This window comes from Rhyacophila brunnea, unplaced genomic scaffold, assembly GCF_057557595.1.
Source record: "Rhyacophila brunnea isolate RB1 unplaced genomic scaffold, BYU_Rbru_1.0 scaffold_40, whole genome shotgun sequence".
In the NCBI taxonomy this organism is placed as follows: Eukaryota; Metazoa; Arthropoda; class Insecta; order Trichoptera; family Rhyacophilidae; genus Rhyacophila; species Rhyacophila brunnea.
Genome location: NW_028233069.1, coordinates 423,091 through 445,094, shown reverse-complemented (window position 1 = coordinate 445,094; position 22,004 = coordinate 423,091). Strand labels below are relative to the sequence as shown.

General features: G+C 25.9%; 1 pseudogene; it reads right to left on the bottom strand.

Moving 5' to 3' along the window:
- Window positions 1-5,468: 5,468 nt before the first annotated feature.
- Window positions 5,469-6,716, bottom strand: LOC147066695 (histone deacetylase HDAC1 pseudogene; annotated as a pseudogene).
- Between the last annotated feature and the right edge of the window lie 15,288 nt (window positions 6,717-22,004).

Genomic DNA, 22,004 nt, shown 5'->3' with positions numbered 1-22,004 from the left:
CAATCCTATATTTTGTATGTATGCTTCGATTTGGTTTGTGACTTCAAATTATTTCGGATACTTTTTATATTATTATGTTACTTCTCCATCCCATGTTACGCCATATACTATAATCTTTGTCTTGTACTTGTAGTATCCTTGAAATAATATTTTATATATAGCTGTAAAATCCGGTTAAAGAATTCCATTAAAAGCGGATGAGAAGAATAAAGTTATCAGTAATAATGGGCTTTTAATTACACTTAAAAAGATAATAAAACGTGATCATTTGTTTAATTCTAGCATACAGCGCGGTAAGTGATCATGATAAAATAAGTTTATTGTGAATACTGACACCAATTCATAAATACTAAGGACGTTTATAGTAAAAAGCACAAGAGCAGAAAATTTCCTCACATATAAAAAACCTATTCGACATGTATAATTTCTACTTGAATAATTTTTTTGTATGGTGCCTTAAAACATAAAATTTGATGCTATTTTATTTAAAGCTAAAATAGAATAGTGAATGGTAGTAATTGTGAAACAAGATAGATTGAAATACCTTAAATCCATTATATTTTTCAACCTTTATTTCAAGACCTATTTTATTAATATATTAGATGAATTTTATAATAATAAAAAATTTTACCTTTTGAGTTGTTTGTATTTTAGTCTAATACTATTTTTTTAAAAAGTAGCAATACCTTTTCGACAGCAAGATTTTTATAATAGATAATTTGAAGGCAAAAATATTCCTGAAAAAAAGTCAAAATTTTTTAATATCTTTAAAATATTAAGGGTGAACATATTCAGACCTACCATCAATACAAAGCAGAAAAAAATACGTAGCAACATAATATTAAAAAAATTGTAAATTTAACTTTTCTTCTGGAACGTAAAGAGCCTAAAAATCTAGACCGTACTAAATTAATGGTTGCACTTATTGTTTTTTAGTTGATTTATAATATTAGATCAATATAAATACAGATCCATGAATAAATAAAATATATCACAAAAAAAATGACAACAATTATTTTTGTATGAAATATTCCAAATTTAATAGCTTTATAGCAGATTTATTTATTTTTAAATAAAGTATTGTAATAAAAAAATATTCCCCTAAACGCTTTTTGTACTTTATAAATTTCCTGAAAAGTTAATCAAAACAAAAAAATATGCTGCTTTGGAAGATTAAAAAATCACACTATTATTATTTAACAAAATTCATACAATAAAATATTATCAAAATGTATTTTTCTATTGTAAAAGACAAACTAGGAAAACCGATTTGTTTTTTTAATTTCTTAGGTTGGTTTTGAAGATAAATATTTGCCATTCAACGTTAATATTTCAAAATCATTAATATAAGTTATATCTGCACATTAATTTTTGTTAAAAATAGTTTAGTATGAAGTATTTCTTCTAAATTTTCTATTAATTTGAATTGAACCTGGTGAAGCTGTAATATAGAGTGAGTTTCTTAATACCTGTTGATCAATAATAAATACGTCCACAATAAATATTTTAAATTTATTTTATTTGAAAAATTCTCTGCTGTCGAAAAATAATTAATAAAATGCGATATTGTTAATAATAAAAAGATATAAAAATTCCGCTATAATTGTTGATAAAAATAATAATTTTGGAATTTAAGTAATTTATCTTACTTTGCAATTATTTATAGCAGAAAACTACCAATAATTAAAGATTACGATGATCTAAAAAATACTGAAAATTAAAATAGTACATAAATTATATGTAAGCCAGAATAATTTAGTTAAATATCAAAATTAAATATATATAGTCAAATAAAAGCATGCCCAGGTAAAAGTTAAATAATATGAAATTACAATCAGGATAAACCATTATAAATCTACAGTAAAAACAAAAAGATATACTGCTTTATACAATTTATATTGCTATAAAGATTCTATATTTGCTGATTTTTTGAATGTTCGTTTCGAAAGGTATATTTAGTTTTAAACACTTTTCTTTTTTATCTAAGATTATATCTTAAAAATCAGTATTCTATTTTTTTAACAAATATTCACTTATCATACATTTATATGAGGCATAGAGGCGTGGTTCATATGGCATAAAAACCATATCTTTTTATTTTGAATAATATGTATAAGATATATCTGTATATGCTGATTTATAGCCAACTTATGTATGAAATACTGCACATTAATTTTTAAAATGGTTTTTTGCATTTTTCGGGCATTAAGTTTCGTTCTATACATTTGTACCGTATCTAAATTTTACAATATGTATTATTAAACTTTAAAATATAAAATACATAAAATGTTAATTATAGAATTCAACCGTGTTAAATTTTTTTAATTTTTTTTGTTGGGGGGTTAAACCATATTAATCAACAAAAATGAATTTAATATTTATTCCATTTTGATAAAAAAATAATTATTTAGATGTCTATTGCCGCTTATGTCCTTTTTATATTGTAGTCTATCATACACATGTAATACTATAGTTATTTATTATTGCGTGCTTACAAAACCCTATATTGCTTATTTTCGTTCAAAAATTTTCTTTTAGGCAAAAATTTGTCTTTATTCTTATAAAAACAATGGTTATTTTACTATCATGGTAGCGTTTTAGGTTTATAACAAGAAGAGGGCCACAATCTGAATTTATTTTTAAACTTTATTTATATGAGAAAGCAAAAAATAACAAACAATATAAATATAGTATATAAAAAGTACCTTAGCTTTCTCTTGAAGTTGTGATATAGTTGAATCAACTAAAATAACAGCCTACTATGTAATTTTTTTAGTTTTCTTGCAAAAAAAAGAGATTTTTCGGGAAATTTTAAAAATATATTTCTAATTATTAAATAAAAAAAATCTTTGCAAGCAAAATAAAGTTTAAAAAGCCTGTTAAATGTAGGAATTTGGATGAATTAGTTGGCTGAAGAAAATATACAGCAATAAAGAACGGAATATTTCGCACAAAAAAGGTATTTTTTAAGGCACTAGTTGTATAATTTGAAGAAAATGAAGAAAATTTATCGATATTTTTCTATTAACTTTTGTAATTTCGAGAACGTAATTTTATTTTGTGTGTGAATGAATCACCAGAGGATCGCTATGGAATGGTTGATTGAAGGATGAGATGAGCGTATAAAGCGACTAAGAAACAAGAAAAAAAATTTAGATACTGTTTTAGGATATTTACATAAAATTTAAGCAAGTTAAAATATTAAGAATATCGTATTTAATTCGTATTGTTAGAGCTGATAGAATTAGTATAAAAGTGGAGTGTGTGATGAGTTCTGATAATTTAAATGGTAGTAAAATAAAGACTGGAATTTTATATTGAAGAATCATGCTATTCATAGACAGTTAGAAAATTTAAATGAAAAACAGATCTTTATAGATAATGTGATTCTCAGACTTTCAATAATCATGGGAATATAACAATTGAAATTTTTTAGAACACATAAATAATTTCTAAGGTGTGAGTTTTAAACTTAAAGCAATCTTTTATATAAAAATGATGTAAATGCTGATTTTATTAAAGCTTGAAAGTATAAATAATTTTAAAGAGTTATAATTTGACTTAAAGCAATCTTTTATATAAAAATGAATTATAATTATTTGGGAAATGTTAAATTTATTAAAGTTTGAACATACAAAATATAGTAATATGTTCAAAAAAATGTAATATTTCACATGAAAATGATGAGGAAGTTATTTAAGGTGATTTAATTATAGTAAATTATACAATTTTATTTTTTTATCAATAACACGGTAAAAAAATATAATTACCCAAAAAACAAAAGATTTCTTCTGGAATAAAATATATGCTAAAGAGTTTAGCAGGATATGTTATGTGGAGATATAAGTTAATAAGACGCGTTAAAACTAGTTTATGTGTATTATTACTTGAAACATCAAGGTGATATTTAAAAAAATTGTTAAAAATTGATATATTTATGCGGCTGCGATGAGGAAGTATTATTAAATTGAAGGTTTAATAACAAAATAAACATGAAAAGAACATGATTATAATAATAACATAACTATAATAATAGTTTTAAAGTGAAATCAACATAGAATATTATAATATTTAACATGGTACAATGATAACTCAGATGTGATTGTATTTATACAAAAATATTAATAGTATAATATTTAACAAGGTACAATGATAACTCAGATGTGATTATATTTATGCCAAAATATTAATAATATAATATTTAACATGGTACAATGATAACTCAGATGTGATTGTATTTATACAAACATATTAATAATATAATATTTAACATGGTACACTAATAACACAGATATGATTATATTTACACTTAATGCAAGATATGATAATTCAAGAACAAATGAGGATAAATATACTCATTATTATAAAATTTATTTAATAATAACAGACTGTTATTATTTTTATATTTATGGTTTGGTTTTTTACAGTTTTTATTTGTTCATGTAAAAACTTGGATTTCTCTTTACACCTGACTTGGCTAATGTCACATTCAATAACATCATATTATCAATCAACTTTTGTATTTGTTCTTTCAAGACATATTCATTCAAGCGTTTCCCTCAATTCTATCGCTAGTGCGCATGCTTCTATTGTTATTCTTAATATCTTAATGTAGGACTAGCGTATTATTCATGTTCAGATTTACAAATTAGGCAGTAATAACATGGATGCAATAATATTTTATGATAACATTAATATAATAATTATGTCTATAACGGAAACAATGTAATAATTCTTAATGATAATACATAATTATAAGTCTTTAAAGAAGATAACAGTTTTAATAGAGTGTAAATAAGATGAGTTTAAATAATTATTAAGCAAATCTTTTCTATAGAGCAATGACAGTACAGAGTAAAAAAATTTGCATAACTAAAATTGAAATTACAACATATAAATTTGATCCTAACATCAATACAATAATCAATTTAAAATCACATAAATATAGTAATAACAGGATGTAGCAATATTTTATGGCAGTAAACATTAAGGATTATAATAATAATGTTGATTGCATAGATAATGTAGTATCAATAAATTAGCTTCTTTTTACTTTGTGATTGGTATGATGCATAATTTTATTCGATATACAATAATAATGTTGATTACATAGATAATGTAGATTCAATAAATTAGCTTTGTTTTATTTCGTGATTGGTATAACACATAATTTTATTCGATATACAATAATAATATTGATTACATAGATAATGTAGATTCAATAAATTAGCTTTGTTTTATTTCGTGATTGGTATGATACATAATTTTATTCGATATACAATAATAATATTGATTACATAGATAATGTATTATCAATCTTTTAGCTTTATTTTACTTCTGATTGGTATGATACATAATTTTATTCGATATACAATAATAATGTTGATTACATAATATTTTATAATGTAGTATCAATAAATTAACTTTATTTATTTTGTGGTTAGTATGAAACATAATTTTATTCGATATCAAAAGTTAGAATCCGAGTCCATATTAGACTCATCATAAAGACTACCCCCTGATTCCTTGAATCTGTTCCAGATAACTTCCTCGTCACTCTCTTCGTTAATAAGATCAGGTGGGATTTCCATAATTTGACAAGAGGGAACATGAACAACCTTTTTCAAGTTTTCGTGTGTTGATGAAATAATGCTATCCAGGAAAGATTTATCGTTGTGGTCGCTTGCATTTGAACTACGAACATTGATGGAATAATCAGGACCGAAGTGTTCGTAGAATTCGTTGAAGGGCAAATCGTTAGAGATTTCCACGCCTAAAAGTTTAGAGGTTTCGTATGTCCAAGCTCGGCAGACATTTTTCACAGTATAACCTCCACCGCCTAAAATTAGAAGTGGAATATTAAAACTTTTTATGAAACTTACACACTGTGAATGTCCCTTATGTGAGAGATTGAAGCATCCTAATCTGTCACCTGAAAGACTATCTGCCCCGCATTGAAGGACAATAGCAGTCGGTCTATATCGATTTATAATATTCTCGATCACGGGCTTAAAAATATATGCATAGCTGTTATCGTTTATGCCATCCCTCAATGGAATGTTCGCCGAATAGCCACGGCCTTTAAATTCCCCAATATCATGTAAAGCGCCGGTACCAGGAAAGAAGTCACCGAATTTATGAAAGGAAACGGTGAATACTCGATCAGTAGTATAAAAAGCTTCTTCTACACCATCACCATGATGAACATCGATATCAATATAAAGAACCCGCTCATTATATTTCAAAAGCTCAAGAATACCAATAACAATGTCATTAACATAACAAAACCCGGATGCCTCACTCTTTTTGGCATGGTGAAGACCGCCCGACCAGTTGATAGCAATATCTGCTGCTTTTGAATTGAGCTTATAAGCACTACTTAAAGTCCCACCCGTTGTTGACCGACAATAATCATATAACCCTTGAAAAACTGGACAATCTTCACCAACATTAAATTTATGAAGATCGTTGGACATTTCATTCATATTGTGCCGAGTAACACTTTGAAGAAAATTTATATAGTCGGTCGAATGAAAATTTGTTAGATTTTCGAATGAGGCATGCACCGGTCGATGTACTTGCATATGCCGATACAACCCGTAGCTCGTGATCAGGGAATGCGTCATGCGTACTCTAAGTGGCTTCATAGGGTGACCTGAAGCATAATGATAGGTCGATATGTTCGGATCGTAGAAATACGCCACACGCTTCGTCATTCTATTTTCTTAGGGGGTACGAAAATTCATTATCTGTGTACAGTAACAAATCAAAATGACCACTGTAGAACTAATAAAATTGTTCACCACTGCAAATATAATTAACAAATAGTTGACCATGGAAAATAAATTAACAAATGGTTAACCGAATCAATCATATAAAATAATCATTTAAAATCACCCATTTAAAGTGGGTATGCATATAATAATCTTAGTTTTCAATAGACCCCATACAAAAACTCACACAATTCGTTATGTATTCAACCAAAACCAATTATAAAAACAAATTCAATGGGCTTTCTATCATTCGTCAATACCACCCCACGTTCGATATACCTTCTAATCATTACAAATAATACCATCCCTACATTATTATTCCATATAATAGTATGGCTATACTATTATTCTTGCATGCTAGAAATCCGTTTTATTCGCATATTATTTATTTTAGCTCTTAATTATTACATTATTGTTGCATGGAATCAGATTTATTTCTTATTATTCTAACATTCTGGTTATATAAATACAAAAAAAATAAGTTTAATGATTTTCACATAATTTATTAATGATTACTCCACGTTCAATAAAACTCTAAATCATTGCAAATAATACCATCACCACATTATTATTCCATATAATAGTATGGCTATACTATTATTCTTGCATACTAGAAATCCGTTTTATTCACATATTATTTATTTTAGCTCTTAAAAATTACATTATTGTTGTATGACATCGTAATTTTCTATTATTATTCTAACATTCTGGTTGTATAAATACAAAAAAAAATAAGTTTAATGTTTTTTACATCATTTATTAATATTACTCTACGTTCAATAAAACTCTAAATCATTACAAATAATACCATCACTACATTATTATTCCATATAATAGTATGGCTATATTATTATTCTTGCATACTATCAATCCGTTTTATTCGCACATTATTTATTTTAGCTCTTAAAAATTACATTATTGTTGCATGGAATCAGATTTATTTCTTATTATTCTAACATTCTGGTTATCAAAAATACAAAAAAAAATAAGTTTAATGTTTTTTACATCATTTATTAATATTACTCTACGTTCAATAAAACTCTAAATCATTGCAAATAATACCATCACTACATTATTATTCCATATAATAGTATGGCTATACTATTATTCTTGCATACTATCAATCCGTTTTATTCGCACATTATTTATTTTAGCTCTTAAAAATTACATTATTTTTGCATGGAATCAGATTTATTTCTTATTATTCTAACATTCTGGTTATATAAATACAAAAAAAATAAGTTTAATGTTTTTTACATCATTTATAATATTACCCCACGTTCAATAAAACTCTAAATCATCACATGCCTTAAATATAACTTTTAATTATTGCACATAATACTATCGCTTCATTATTATTCCATATAATTAAATGTTATTATTATTATTTTAAATCTTATATAAATTATTATCATTTTCATTATTATTCTAAAAATTATTGTTTCAAGTCAGATAAAAAAACAGGTCATCTTAAAAAATTTCGTATTACAGTGCAGTAAATACATTTCTTAGTCCAAATTACGGATATATAAAAATTTTAAACAAAAATAACACTCTGTATAATTATAAATAAAATATCTTAAATCGAAGAAATAAGTATTATATATCTGTAAATCTATATAAATATGAGAGTGTTGAACCTCAAACTTTATGGGCACTATATGTCTTTGAAAGCATCCACTAATGAAAATAAATGATTTATGAAATTCATTTCGAATAACCATTCCATCTTTGGAGGTGTCATCCAACCAATAAAATATGATTAAATCAATTTATCTTAAATATCAATGGAGATATGATTTCGCTTGACGCAAATTTTGATATCCACTTATATATCTCGGTTATTTAAAAAAATATCATGATTAATCGAAAAATTTAATATTTTTTTGCAAGTTATTATAGAACTTTCCTGCATACAATATTAAAAATTCCTTTTACTGCTTATAACTTAGATTCTTACAGTGTCTTAGCTTCTATATTCATAAAAATATAAATAAAATTTTTCATTGCAAAAAATTTATTGTGTTAAGGTAGGTTAAGTCGTACGCTACTATGATATTGCCTTTGAGATTTATTTATGAACATGGCGAAACATAATATTGGAGTAAATTATGTTATTTTAAAAAAAAATTTAATTATTTGATGCGATTTTATAGGTTTAATGCATAATATATGATAAATATAACAGCTGGCGCCTAAATTCTGGTTTGCATACTACTTCTTGGATTTAGTTCATTACAATAATCAAGCTTTATTTCGTTATATAACTCGTATATATGTTTAAAATAAGAAATATGATAGTATTTTTCTTTTATTATGCGTGCGGGGGGAAAGCCTCAAATGAGTCTGATTTTCTAGGTATAGTGCAGGATAAAGCAACATAAAAAGTTGTTCAACCTCAGAACCATCAAGTATAACCCTCAAAATCATATTCTTTCCCCTAAAAAAACTTATAAAGAATTTTCTGATTTATTTCGGGAACATCAACACTTCTTGGGGGAAATATGATACATTTTATAAAGGTCTTAATCCCATTGTTTATGGAATCGTAGTTCAAAATAAAAATACATCTTCAAATTTGTCAAAATATGTCACTGAAGTTTTTAAGGCAATATAAGATAACGCGCTAATTCCCAAACCCAAGTAAAAATTAAATAAATATTTAACATAATTTTAGATCTAATGTTCGTGGATCATCAAATCTATCCAGCTGATGTCAAAAATTGAAATATTTGATACATGAAACGATAATCAGTTTTCTGTTGCTTTTATTAACGACTGGTAAGATCTTTCTTTATGGGCCATCAAAAATAAAGTTATTATTAGAAAAATATCTTTTAAGCACATATTAAGATCCCTTGATAAAATATTTATTGATTTAAGAGTTCTAACGACAGCAAGAGCCCCGTTATCTGCTTATTCGCTATATTATACATCTTTATTTTATCAGTGACAACCACTTAATTTTGATAGATAAGCGAAGAAGTATTTTCAAAAAGATTTTTGGTGATGAGTTTCTGTAATATAAAATTAGTAATACATAAAAACATGTTTAAATTTGTTATATTTATTATAAACACCGATTCTGAAAATAAAATTGTAGAAAAAATACAAATAAATCATAAGAGGGCCAAATATTAATGAATAATAATCCTGTAATTAAATATATAAAAAAACAATTAGATAGTATTAGTATACTCTTAGAGACAAAATGATCACATTTTTATATTAAAGAATTAATAACATCTCACGTGAATATTTTAATGAATTATCTAGCGTAAAATAACATAAACTATGTTCGATCAAATATTATAACTCTTGACAACCATATATATTCACGATCTGATCTATTTCTAAGCTTGACATTTTTTTTTAATTAAAAGCCTTGGATTTTCTAATACTATATTTCAAAGCCATTGGGTGTTTATTCTTCTCTTGAGTATCTGTGAAAGCTCCTATCAAAACTATTATATAATACATCATAATCAAATAAGTCTACTGTTGAAATAAAATTATCATAATTCATATTATATTAAAAAGATAGTTTCCATAAGATAAATTAATTGCGATTATAAATAAACAACCGGCATCTGCAAAAAAAAACAGGCTATTACGATAAGTACAACCAGTTCTCTTTCAAAAAAAAAATAATTTTGATTTATTATATTTCTACTTCTTCTTTATTTCCTAAATTTATACAAATTTTTTAGAAATATCGCTTGTAGATTTTACTATGTCGAAATAAAAAAACTTGCTTGCAATATAAAATACATTTTTTAGATGCACGATAAAAATAAATATAAAATGTAATTTTTCATAAATTCTCGATAGTCAATCAATCAATTTGTGATTGAAATGTGTTTCAAATCTATTATAAATATACTTCTTATATTTCTTAAAAAATACTGCTGTAAATAAACATATCAAATTTTTTTGTTTAAATATATATAAATTGATAAAGGAATTTAATAAAATACGTAAGTCTGATGAAAAGATTCTAGAATCAGTTTTGACTAAAATAACCGTTTTAATATATTCTGATTAATAGGGAAGCTATTTATAATATTTGTATTATCACCTGGATCTGCCATCTCATGCTGTAACCCATCTTAAAAATGCAAAAATAGAGATCTGTTTCTACAATTTTTTGTCTAATTGATATATTTTATTGTCTTTAGTGGAAGAAATACACCATTCAGGCCCGAAATCGACAATATAAAATTTTATATAGCAGTAATCAAAACCGCAAGGTATGATCGGTGTGTTTCACCATAGTACGTTAATAAGGAAGGTCGTAAAGGATATGTTTTTTTCTGGTTTTTATAAAACATTAGGGAACCTAGAAGGTTGAGACATTAATAAAAGGTATTTTGTTTTTTTTAGCAAATTTGTAATTTTTTAACCTTTTAAAAATGCGTGTGCACGTGAAGTAAAATTAAAAAAAAAAGAGAATTTTAATAAAAATTCAAATAATTAAAACAATCATGGATTTTTATGTATATCTAAATAATACCAGGTCAATTATTTTTTTTCTCTGTTTTGGACTGACACTCTTTGTTTTCTTCTAGCCCAGTTTCCTTCAATCATATTTATATTCACACATCTTATTTAATCTACAAAGTAAAGAGTTTAGTTTACCATCATGCATTCAGCCAAACTATTTAGACTAAACTTTATACTGATCAACAGTTTGAATTAATTATCGAATCTTCATGTATATATTTCTTCTAAAATCAATATAAAGGCTATAGTTTATATCTGGTGCACAATTGCAATCATTCCTCGATCTTCCTATAATTCAACCATACAAAGAACCAAACAACCATCAAAAAATTTCCCTTATTATATTTTCGTTTCCCGCACTTTCTCTCATCTATAACAACGACAATTCCTGGTTCGCCTAATTTCTCTATTATAATATTTATATTTTATGCTACTCGAAAACAAAAATACAGAAATAAAGGTTGATAACAGAATAAAAACAGATATTTTAATCAAACAAAATAGATCTGATATTTTTCTTTACGATAAAAAGGAAAATATGATTACGTTGATTGAAATAGACTTAACTAGCCTTGACATCTTAACTGAAGTTGAGAATGCAAAATATAGATAGTATGACATCTTGGCGAATGAACTTGGTTTAATTTACAAATGTAAAACAAGAATACAAGAATAATAATAATAAACATAATAATAATAAGAAGAAGAATAATAATAATAATAAGAATAATAATAATAATAATAATATACCATATGTAATGACTTGGGTTGGGGTGGTTACAAAATTCCATAAAAAATATGTTGAGGAGTTATAAATCCCGGACGAAGTAGAAGCATACAGGCAAGCTCTCATACTCTGCAAGACACTTGAACTCATCCCATTTGAGAGAAGAAGAGCAGTTGATGAAGATAGATCAGGGGAAGGTGTCAAAAGATGGATCAAGGAGATGTGCAATGTTCCCAATGGGCTGACTACGACTCAGTAGATAAAATCGATAAAAAGAAGAAACTAAATCTATAAACAAAAAATAACCCGTTTTTAAAAATATTATTGCAGTCGATGGTTGATCATAGCACCAGAAAATATATGGTGCTTTTATATATCTTGCTGGATCACATTTAATTATTAAATAATGAAAAAAAAATGCAAATAGTATATCTGCTTGAGCATCACCAATAAAAAAAAGTTAATTGTGTTAAATCACCATTTAATTGATAATAGATATTTTGCAAAACATCGCAAAGATTTATTTCGCTTTTTTATTTATATATTCTCTGAATATATTTTTCATATTTTTCTTGAATTTTCTTTGTATTAATTTTAAAACCATTATAGGAAATCAAATAAATTCAAAATCGATCTACCCCTTTACTTCTCAAGTAATGCGATTTGTTGATGGAACTCGCTCGTTCCAGAGAAGAACAATAACTTTGGTGCAGGGTGAATATATGTTTTATGGCATCTATTCAATGCATTCATAACAATATTTTATTTAGTTTTTTATCTCCACATTAATTGTTTTGATACGGGGTTTGTTATTTTTTTAACATCATATTAAATGTCTCAAAACTCACGGCTTTTATAAATTAATCTTCCCCGTTTCATACCATTTATAATTGACAGTATTCCTTCAATTTCATTTTTATATAAACGATAGCTTGTAAATACATCATAAGCGCATACAATTTTAGCATTACACCTTCTGTTGATTATTTGAGTGGGTTTAGGTTATTAGGAGGTTTCTAAGCTGTAAAAATTACTTGGAAAAGTTATTCATTTTGCTACAATCAAAATAATATATTTAAATTTTACTGCCTAACAAATATTTTAAGTAAGTAATGATTAATACAAAGCTTTATGGAATTTGCTTCATTCGTACATACAAAACTTTAATTTAATGCACAGTGTAGCTGTAGTCTTAAGTAAACATATAAAAAATCTCTCTATCTGTTATAATTAGTAATAAAATCAAGATTCTTAGTAAAACGTAAATTAGATTGCTATATTACGAAACTTCATAGAAAAATCAAATAATTCGTATAAAAAAAACAGGAAAATACCTATGTTTTATGTTCATATAATAAAAATGTCTAAGAAACCAAATTTATTCTGGATATTGTCATAGAATTTCAACAGATTCTTAATTAGTATAATGTTTCTAATAGCTTTATTGTACTTAAATATAATATTAGGGTTTTCTATATAAGTTTATCTTTAATTATGAATTTAAAGGAACCATTCATAAATTCGATGGAGATCTTGCATTTAAGATAGATTAATGCGCAAAAAATTTAGTATGGTGAAATTACTTAATTTTTTTGACTGCCAAAAGGTTCTTAAATATATTTAAAGGCTCTTAGTATTAAACTCAAAAAGAGGTAAATAAATGAATAAAACAGTTTTGTAAGCACCAACAGACAATAATACATTTTGTTTAGAATTATATGATGAAATTAATTGATATCTATAAAACATATGGAACCTTATAACATCAAATATATTATACTGTATGAATTTCTATTGGCAATTTGATTAAAATAAATACAATCACATTTTTTCTGTATATTAAATTTAAATTGAAGCTGGGATTATAATATATTATTGTTTTTGACTGTTTCGGGTCAAAAAAGTCTATTGGATGATGTCATTATGAAAATGCATATTCATTTTTCTCAAGTTTATAGGTAAAAAAAGTAGTATAGGTGAATGAATCATCACTATAACGCCCCATGGGAAAAGTTTCTGCGATATTTGTCATATAACAAATAAAACTAGTAAAGTTATTTTTTTTTGAATTATGTAGATAAATATTTTTCACGATAAATAAAATTTCGTATATATGAAGAAAATGACATAAAAATATTAATATGAAGTAAAATTGCTTTGAAATTGAGATTAGAATCAATATAATTCTTATGATTCAATGATTATACTATTTTATTTATTGGATTTCAGCCAACAGATTGTATATTTATTTATTATTTAATTTCTCAAGATCAATTTTGTAGCATGTTAATGGTGGTAAAACAATATAATAAAAGGTTAAAGAAAGATTTCGAAGTCAAAAACCAAATAGAGATGTATTCAAACTATATGATTAAGGAAAACGCTTGAATTAATAAGTCTTGAAAATAGGAGAGGTATTGGAGAAGATATAAGAGAAGAGGATATAGCCAAGGGTATTATATGATTAAGGAAAACGCTTGAATGAATAAGTCTTGAAAATAGGAGAGGTATCGGAGAAGATATAAGAGAAGAGGATATAGCCAAGAGTATTATATGATTACCTACGAAAATCAATCAAGTTAAGCTTAAAGAAAAAATATAAAATTACGATGCCAAAGTTAACCCATAAATAAAAATTACTTTATAATTGCCATATGATGTAGCATGAGATAACGTTAACTCAATATCAAAAAAGTTATCAGAAAGAACTTGAAGTTTCAAACCAAATCGAGGCATACATTCAAACTATAGGACCGAGGAAAGCTCTTGTAATAAATATTCGCGAAAAGAGTAGTATTAGTGGAAGGCAAAGGAAGATGTGATACTCAAGAAAGATAAACACATGTAAAATAAATAAAGTTAAGCTTTAAGAAGAGAAAATCCAAAGGTAAAATACATAATTAATCCATGACAAAATAATAATAATTAGTATTTCTAATTTATACATTAAAAAAAGATTATATTTTAAGCACCTTATTTTTTAATTTAGTATTTTTTTATAATTAGATGCCAAATTCATTATTACTTCTTTTAAATATTTTTATTTAATTATTCAAAATTTATATTAAGTTTTAAAAAGTTTCAGACAATCGATTTTCACTACTATTGGCACAATTAAGTTTTAGATGGCTCTTACAAAATTTCAATTAATGTATCTAATATTAAAGCTACAAATTCTTTCACATATTTTAAGCCAAAATATCTGATTGAAACACGAAATCGAGGAATCAAAATAAAATAAATATACAAAATCTTAAATAAAAATATTTCAATTGATTCTGATTTTTAAAACATAAATAATGACTGTTTTTAATTTAGTCAATTAAAATTTGCATCAATTGTGATATTTGAAAATTTTTCAATCCCCTTTAATGGAACTTGAGCTATACGATAGATCAAAAAAAATTCCAAAGGAAATACTTGAGCAATATATACAATCAAGAGATTTTCTCAACTTTTACACTGACGAGCAGCTGCAAGATTGGAAAAATGTAGATTTATATTTTCTACTAGGCATTGAGACTCTAAAATACGAGCCTTTAGATGCAATAATGCTTCAAAGACAACACCAGAAAGCTATAAAGAAATACCATCCCGATATGAATAAAAGATCATCACCACAAGTTTATATCTTAATAAATAAAGCCCTTGAAATTCTATCTGATCCATTGAAAAAAAGGAGATATGATTCACTAATTTTTAATGAATATATTCCAAAAGATAGAGAATATAGCAACGATGAATTTTTTCGAGTATTCGGACCGGTATTTACTATAAATTCACATTTTTGTGTCAATAAGGAATGTCCAGATCTTGGTAATATGGAAACAGAAATCAAAGATGTGAATCATTTTTATCGATTTTGGCGATCATTTGAAAGTTGGAGAACTTTTGAATATTTTTTTATTTCGACTGAATACGATCATTCGAATTCTTGGCAAAGAAAGCAAGTCATGTCTAAAGTAAAATCTAAAATTAAACAAAAAAAATCTGAAGATTACAAGAGAATCGCTGAATTGGTAGAAATCGCATTTAAAAGAGACCCAAGGCTACAGAAATTTAAAAAAAAAGTGGAAGTTAATCTTAATTACAAAGTTAATCCTAAACTAATTTCAAATGGATGGGAAGAGAAGGAAATTAAAGAATTAGGTGATCTTATTGGTGGTCCTACCGTAAAAGATTATGATAATGTGGATATTGAAGAAATATTCATTAAATTTAATGAGGGGAAAGAAAATAAAAAAGATCGTACTCCGTTTTTGGTCAAATTAAAAGAAATTGAAAGAATGGGATTGGTTCCAAATATGCAACCAAAAGTTAAAAGACCAATGAATAGGATCAGGGGTAAATAAACTTTTAATGAAGTATAAATTTTTTTTTCTTAAGCCCATCTTTATAATAATCATTCTAAATATCATATTCTTTGAAATAGTTATTTTTTTTTGACGTATAACACCCTTAATATTATTAATACATACACAGCGTTTTCAACTAGTAAACCAACACCATTTAATTCGTTCAAAAAAACGACCAATGCTTATAAACACATTTTTTCATTTAGTTGAAAAAGGGGTTGAAATGTGTGGAGGTCTGGTCTAATAGCTTCCTAAAGTAATCATAAATTTTCTTACGAAAGCGATTATTACATATAGTGTGATCTTTTTAGAAATAAATTTTTCGTAAATATTGGAATTAAAAACTTTTAATTCATTTTATTTTTCGCATATCAGTACATTAACGTATCCTTATAGTGAAATAATCCCATAAATTTGGCCTTATAAGCGTTTTAGAATTTCTGCGCAAAAATATTAATATATTAACTGTTTAATAAAATAAAAAAATATAAATCTGTTTACTTATAGAAAAAAACTTGTTTACATTTAAATTTATAATCGTGAGCACTATTTTTTGCACCCCAACATTCATTAAGGCATATGAAGCTAAGACAAGAAATTATAATTATCTTATGTGTCCTAGAACTCAAGCAGAAACAAAAAAAATATTTTGAGCTATGCGTGTTTGACATATAAATGTAAAATTCCAAATGAGTTGTTTTTATCTATATTGAAATCTAACAGAAAATATTTTTAAGAAATAAATTTTTTTGTTTAGTTCATATTTTTTATCTAAAAAAACCTTTTTCTTGTATTTTTTTCCTTTTAATATCTATTTCGAAATCTTGCAGTTTAATGAAAAAAACACTAGGTGTATCATCTGTAGCCATAGTCAATTCTAGGCATTGGTAGTGATTACTTTCTATTTCAAGCTGACACGGACAGGTTCAATAGACTACTAAACCCAATATTTTTCAAATCAAATCTACAGGGAATTTCCAAATTTCCAGTCTTGTGTAAGTTCTATACACAATTCCACCATTATTTATATAACTAGTGATAATTAATATAATATTATCTAAAAAAAATTAGCTTACTTAAATCCCAAAGTTAGTCATTTATTGTATATTTGTAATTTTTACCAGATTGTTCCTCATATAATCTAAGATTCATATTGTTTTGTGTTTTATTTTATAAAAAATATTGGATTTTATCATAAAAGTAAATATCCGCATGTAAAGGCCCCTTAAAAACCTTTAATAATATTTTATTGTAGTATTAAAATCCTACGATTTATAATTTAAAAAAATTGTTTTGTTATTCATTACACTATAAATTTTTTTTGCAACCGCTTTTTATAGCAACCGCTAAATTATATATATATGACTTCATAAAAAAACTATAAGATACACTGTTCCATATAAAAAACGACAAAGCTTATGTTATTTCAATTTTACTTTATTTACATCTCAAATATCAAGCATTCCAAGTGATTTTTTAAGAATATTTTCATTCGCAAGGGTAAAGAAATCTTCCGTGCAATTCGTCTGCACAGCTCGAGCTCTCGAAAGTATACGCTCTATTTCATCATTTATTTCTCCAAAAATTGATGCCATAAAGTCAATTACCTCTTCTTCATTGGAAGTCACTATTTTAGAAACCTCTAAGCTTCTCTCATCTGCAATATTATCAATATAGTCCCCTATTTTAGATTCCAATTCAATTATTTTGGATTTTAAATTGTTTAATATTTCCTCATCTGCTATTATCCAAGCCAGAGAGGAATTTACCTCGCCAATACAACCATCCACTGAAACATTTATAATATACTCATATAGTTCGATATAGAGACTTTTCAAATAACTTTCTACATTATATTTTTCTTCCAGCATAGCCGCCAGTATCTTATCGCTGTATTCTGGTTTAAGGCTCGATATAATCGGATCCACGATTTCTGGATCCTTTATCATATCGGATGTATCATTAAGCAACTTTATGGTGTTCTGCTTTATAACAGTTTCTATAGTCTCAATTATATTTTCATATGATATAGAAGCTGTCATTATTTCCAAAGAAATATCAGAAATGTTATCTCTCACACAATCAATATATCTCTTCAAATTTTTTTTGTAAAATTCACCTCCTCTATCTACAAAATAGTCATTTAAGAATTTTATTAATTCATCTTCACCCTCTTTTACAATACTTTTGATCTTTCCACTATACCTATCCGAATAATCTTCGTAAATATTTTTTATCTGTTCCATAATGCTAGAATCATTTTTCGATAAATGCAATTTAATTTTTTTGAAAACGGTGGTTATAAGTTCACTAGTGCTGTCAAACACCAATAAAAATTCTTTGGTAAGTTCACTCATTATATTTTTTATCTCTGAGTCATCTTTTTGAACTTCAACTGTATCGCTTTCATCTAGACCTTCGTACATATGGAATTTATATTTTGTTGATAGTGTTTTTTGTGTTTCTTCAATTTTAGAGACTGGAGATTTAAAATCCATTCTTGAGCTACATGATCTCCTTGGTTGTTTATTAATGATTCTTGCACTTGATACTCGTGGAACTGGGCTTTTTCCTTTGTAAACACCACTATTTCTATTCTTATTGGTGTATAAATAGCTAGAGTGGCCATCAATTAGGTCATCGTTTATACGATGGTTAGGTTCGTTGTTGGTTAAATTCCAAAAATCAAAATGGTTTTTATCGAACTTTTTTGACGTAAACAATGGTGATTCAATCTCAAAACTTCTATTTAAGATGTCGGATTCTTTGCTATCGCCTGTTTCTACATTATCATCCTTTGCTTTTTTATAAATTTCATCAAAAAAGTTACCAAGATAATTTATTTCAGCTTCTTTCTCTAGCTTCTTGTGTTCTAGTGCTTCATTAGTTAATTCACTATCAGGATCGACAAAGCATGCATATTTTTGAAGCATTTGCTCACAATATCTGTTTGTTTTTAGCTTTTTAAAAGTATCAGCCCGTATAGATCCACCTTCACCCCTATACAAATATACCTTTCTCTCAAATTGTTCAAAATTATCTAGTGTTGGAACATCTAAAATGCGATTCAATTCTGAATTCTTCTGAATCCCAGAATTATTCTGAAGATGGTTAATTTCTGAATCAATACTACCAAATTTATATAAATCTACATTTTCCGATATTTTTATCTGGCTCGATTCATTTTCAGTCAAATCAAATTCTTTATTAATCGAAACCCCTGTATCGAATTTATTCATATATGTATTTTTGGCTGAAAATAGTGTATTGTTTATATTTTTTGGGTCATCTGTATCTTTAAAGAAATCAAGAGGATGAATTACGTTTTCTGGATCATCTGTGTCTTTAAAAAAATCATAAGGATTGATTATAATTGTGCTGCTTGTTGATAAACTTTTCGTAGAATTGTTTTCTAAGTAAGTATCTTGAGTAGTTGTCTGTTGGGTTGTTTGATCTTTTTCACTACCGGCGCTACTCTCTGCAGTGCTGTTTTCAGCATTCGAAGTCATTTGATCTCTTTGGTGCTCTTCTGTTTTATAGCTATCCCCTTCTATGCTACTCAATTCTAGTTCAATTTGACTCCGTATCATTTCATTTTTTTCATCACTAATGAATATTAAAAGCCTATCTTCTTTTTCTTTTATGACTAGAGGCCCGATATTTTCAATAAATGACTTAAGAGCCTTTTTAATTTCCTCAGGTGATGATTTTCTCTCGTTGGATATACTTTCCTGCAAAACACGAGGCTCATTATTTTCTATAGGTGATACAACTTTAGGACTTTCATTCAAAATTTCTGTTGATAAATTGGCATTACCATCTTCAGTAGCATCAGAACATACACAAAAAATCAAGTAATAATAAATGAGCCTTAATTTTCGCATAATATTTAGGATTAAATTGACAAATATACTTTATTTTATTCTAGATTATTGACATAAATATGTCTAACATCTAATATTTATAATTATTCTTTAATTAGCGTAATTTGTTTTAAGTATTTCCTTTTTGAAATATATGAAAATAAAATTTTGTAATTTCATTTTTTTATACTTTAATAGAGCTAAATTATAAGAGGTCTCAATTCATTTTACTTATTTTTACGTTTTGGGATTATTTTAAACTTTAAAATACGAATAGACCTTAAGAGCATTAGAGTTAAACTCTCAAAATATTCCATTTATAAATTCAATCATTATCAAAAGAATTTCTAAATGATGCTTTTTCCGTGTGCTATAATCTTTTAATTCATGAAAAAAATCTTTTTTACAAGAATAAAAACCAGATAGAAATCATATTAGTGTAATAAATCTTAGTAAACTAAATATAAAAATTTTTATTGATCATTTTTGTGTCCGATATAAAACTTGACTGAAATATTCATTGTTTTTATGTTTTCCAGGGAATTTTATTAAATTTAAACTCGTGGTATCTAAAATTATACATAATTATAGAAAGTAATCATATTATAGATTAATTTTATATAAAAAAAATACAAAAGGGATTTAAAAGCCTTATAAAAATTACCTACTTGGTTTATTCAGTGCAATAGGATACTATATTTTTAAAACTGAAGCATCTTATCAAAAGAAAATCTTTTATAGAGCCCAATATATTTCATACAGCATCAATTATTAAAAACCTTTATGATTTTTTTAAACAAAAATCAAATCACGATTCCAGTAAAAAATATCTGAATTTCTGGATTTTTATTATTAAAATTTACATAAGATATGCAAATAATAGTATATAATTCGAAATTCCGCATAATTTACTTTTTCTCATATTGCATATATCTTTAGAAATATGTATTTTATGATTGATAAATAATTAAACTAATTACTGCTATCTTAAATCCTTATATGTAATGAAATGCAGCCAAATATTATCAAGGGTTAAAGAATTCCGATAAAAATTTGTGTCAATATATTAGATAAGATCGTAAAGGAATAAAACATTCAAATAAATTTTTATTTTAAATTAAGTATAATTTTTTTGTGTGTCGAATTGACGACCGCTATTCCTTTATATTTGTTAAATTATCTATTAATTTTTTTTTTAAATAAAAAACGATACGACTCTTTAATTTATGTAGATTTCAGCACCACTAATTATTATATTTTGGTAATATTTTTATTTGTCCTTGGTCATATTTTATTTTATAAGAGCAAACAGAACAATAAATTCTAAAATCAAAAATGCTAAATTAATTTTTGTGATCTAATTATTAGATATAAACTTTCAAAATCTCATTAAAAAAACATTGAAAATTTACCTCGTAACATTAGATATCTAGATAATCACGTTACGTTTGTTAATAGGCATGATGTATTCGATTTTTCTGCTTCCATTCCTCTTTTTATATATAAATATATAAAATGAACCGAATAAATCACAAGTTAAAATTAAAATGATCAGAAAAGGAGAATCTTTAGTGGCTTTCAATCATTTTTTCATGTTATTAGAGTCAATATAAGCTTAACATTATAAAACTATGCAAAAAATATATATTCGGAATCAAATAAAATCACCTAATAACACGTATTTATATTAGATTTTGCAAGATTACGGCTATCTATAGCATATTCATAACATTTTTTAATCAAAATAATAAAATATACAAGCTAATTTATGGTTTCTATCTAA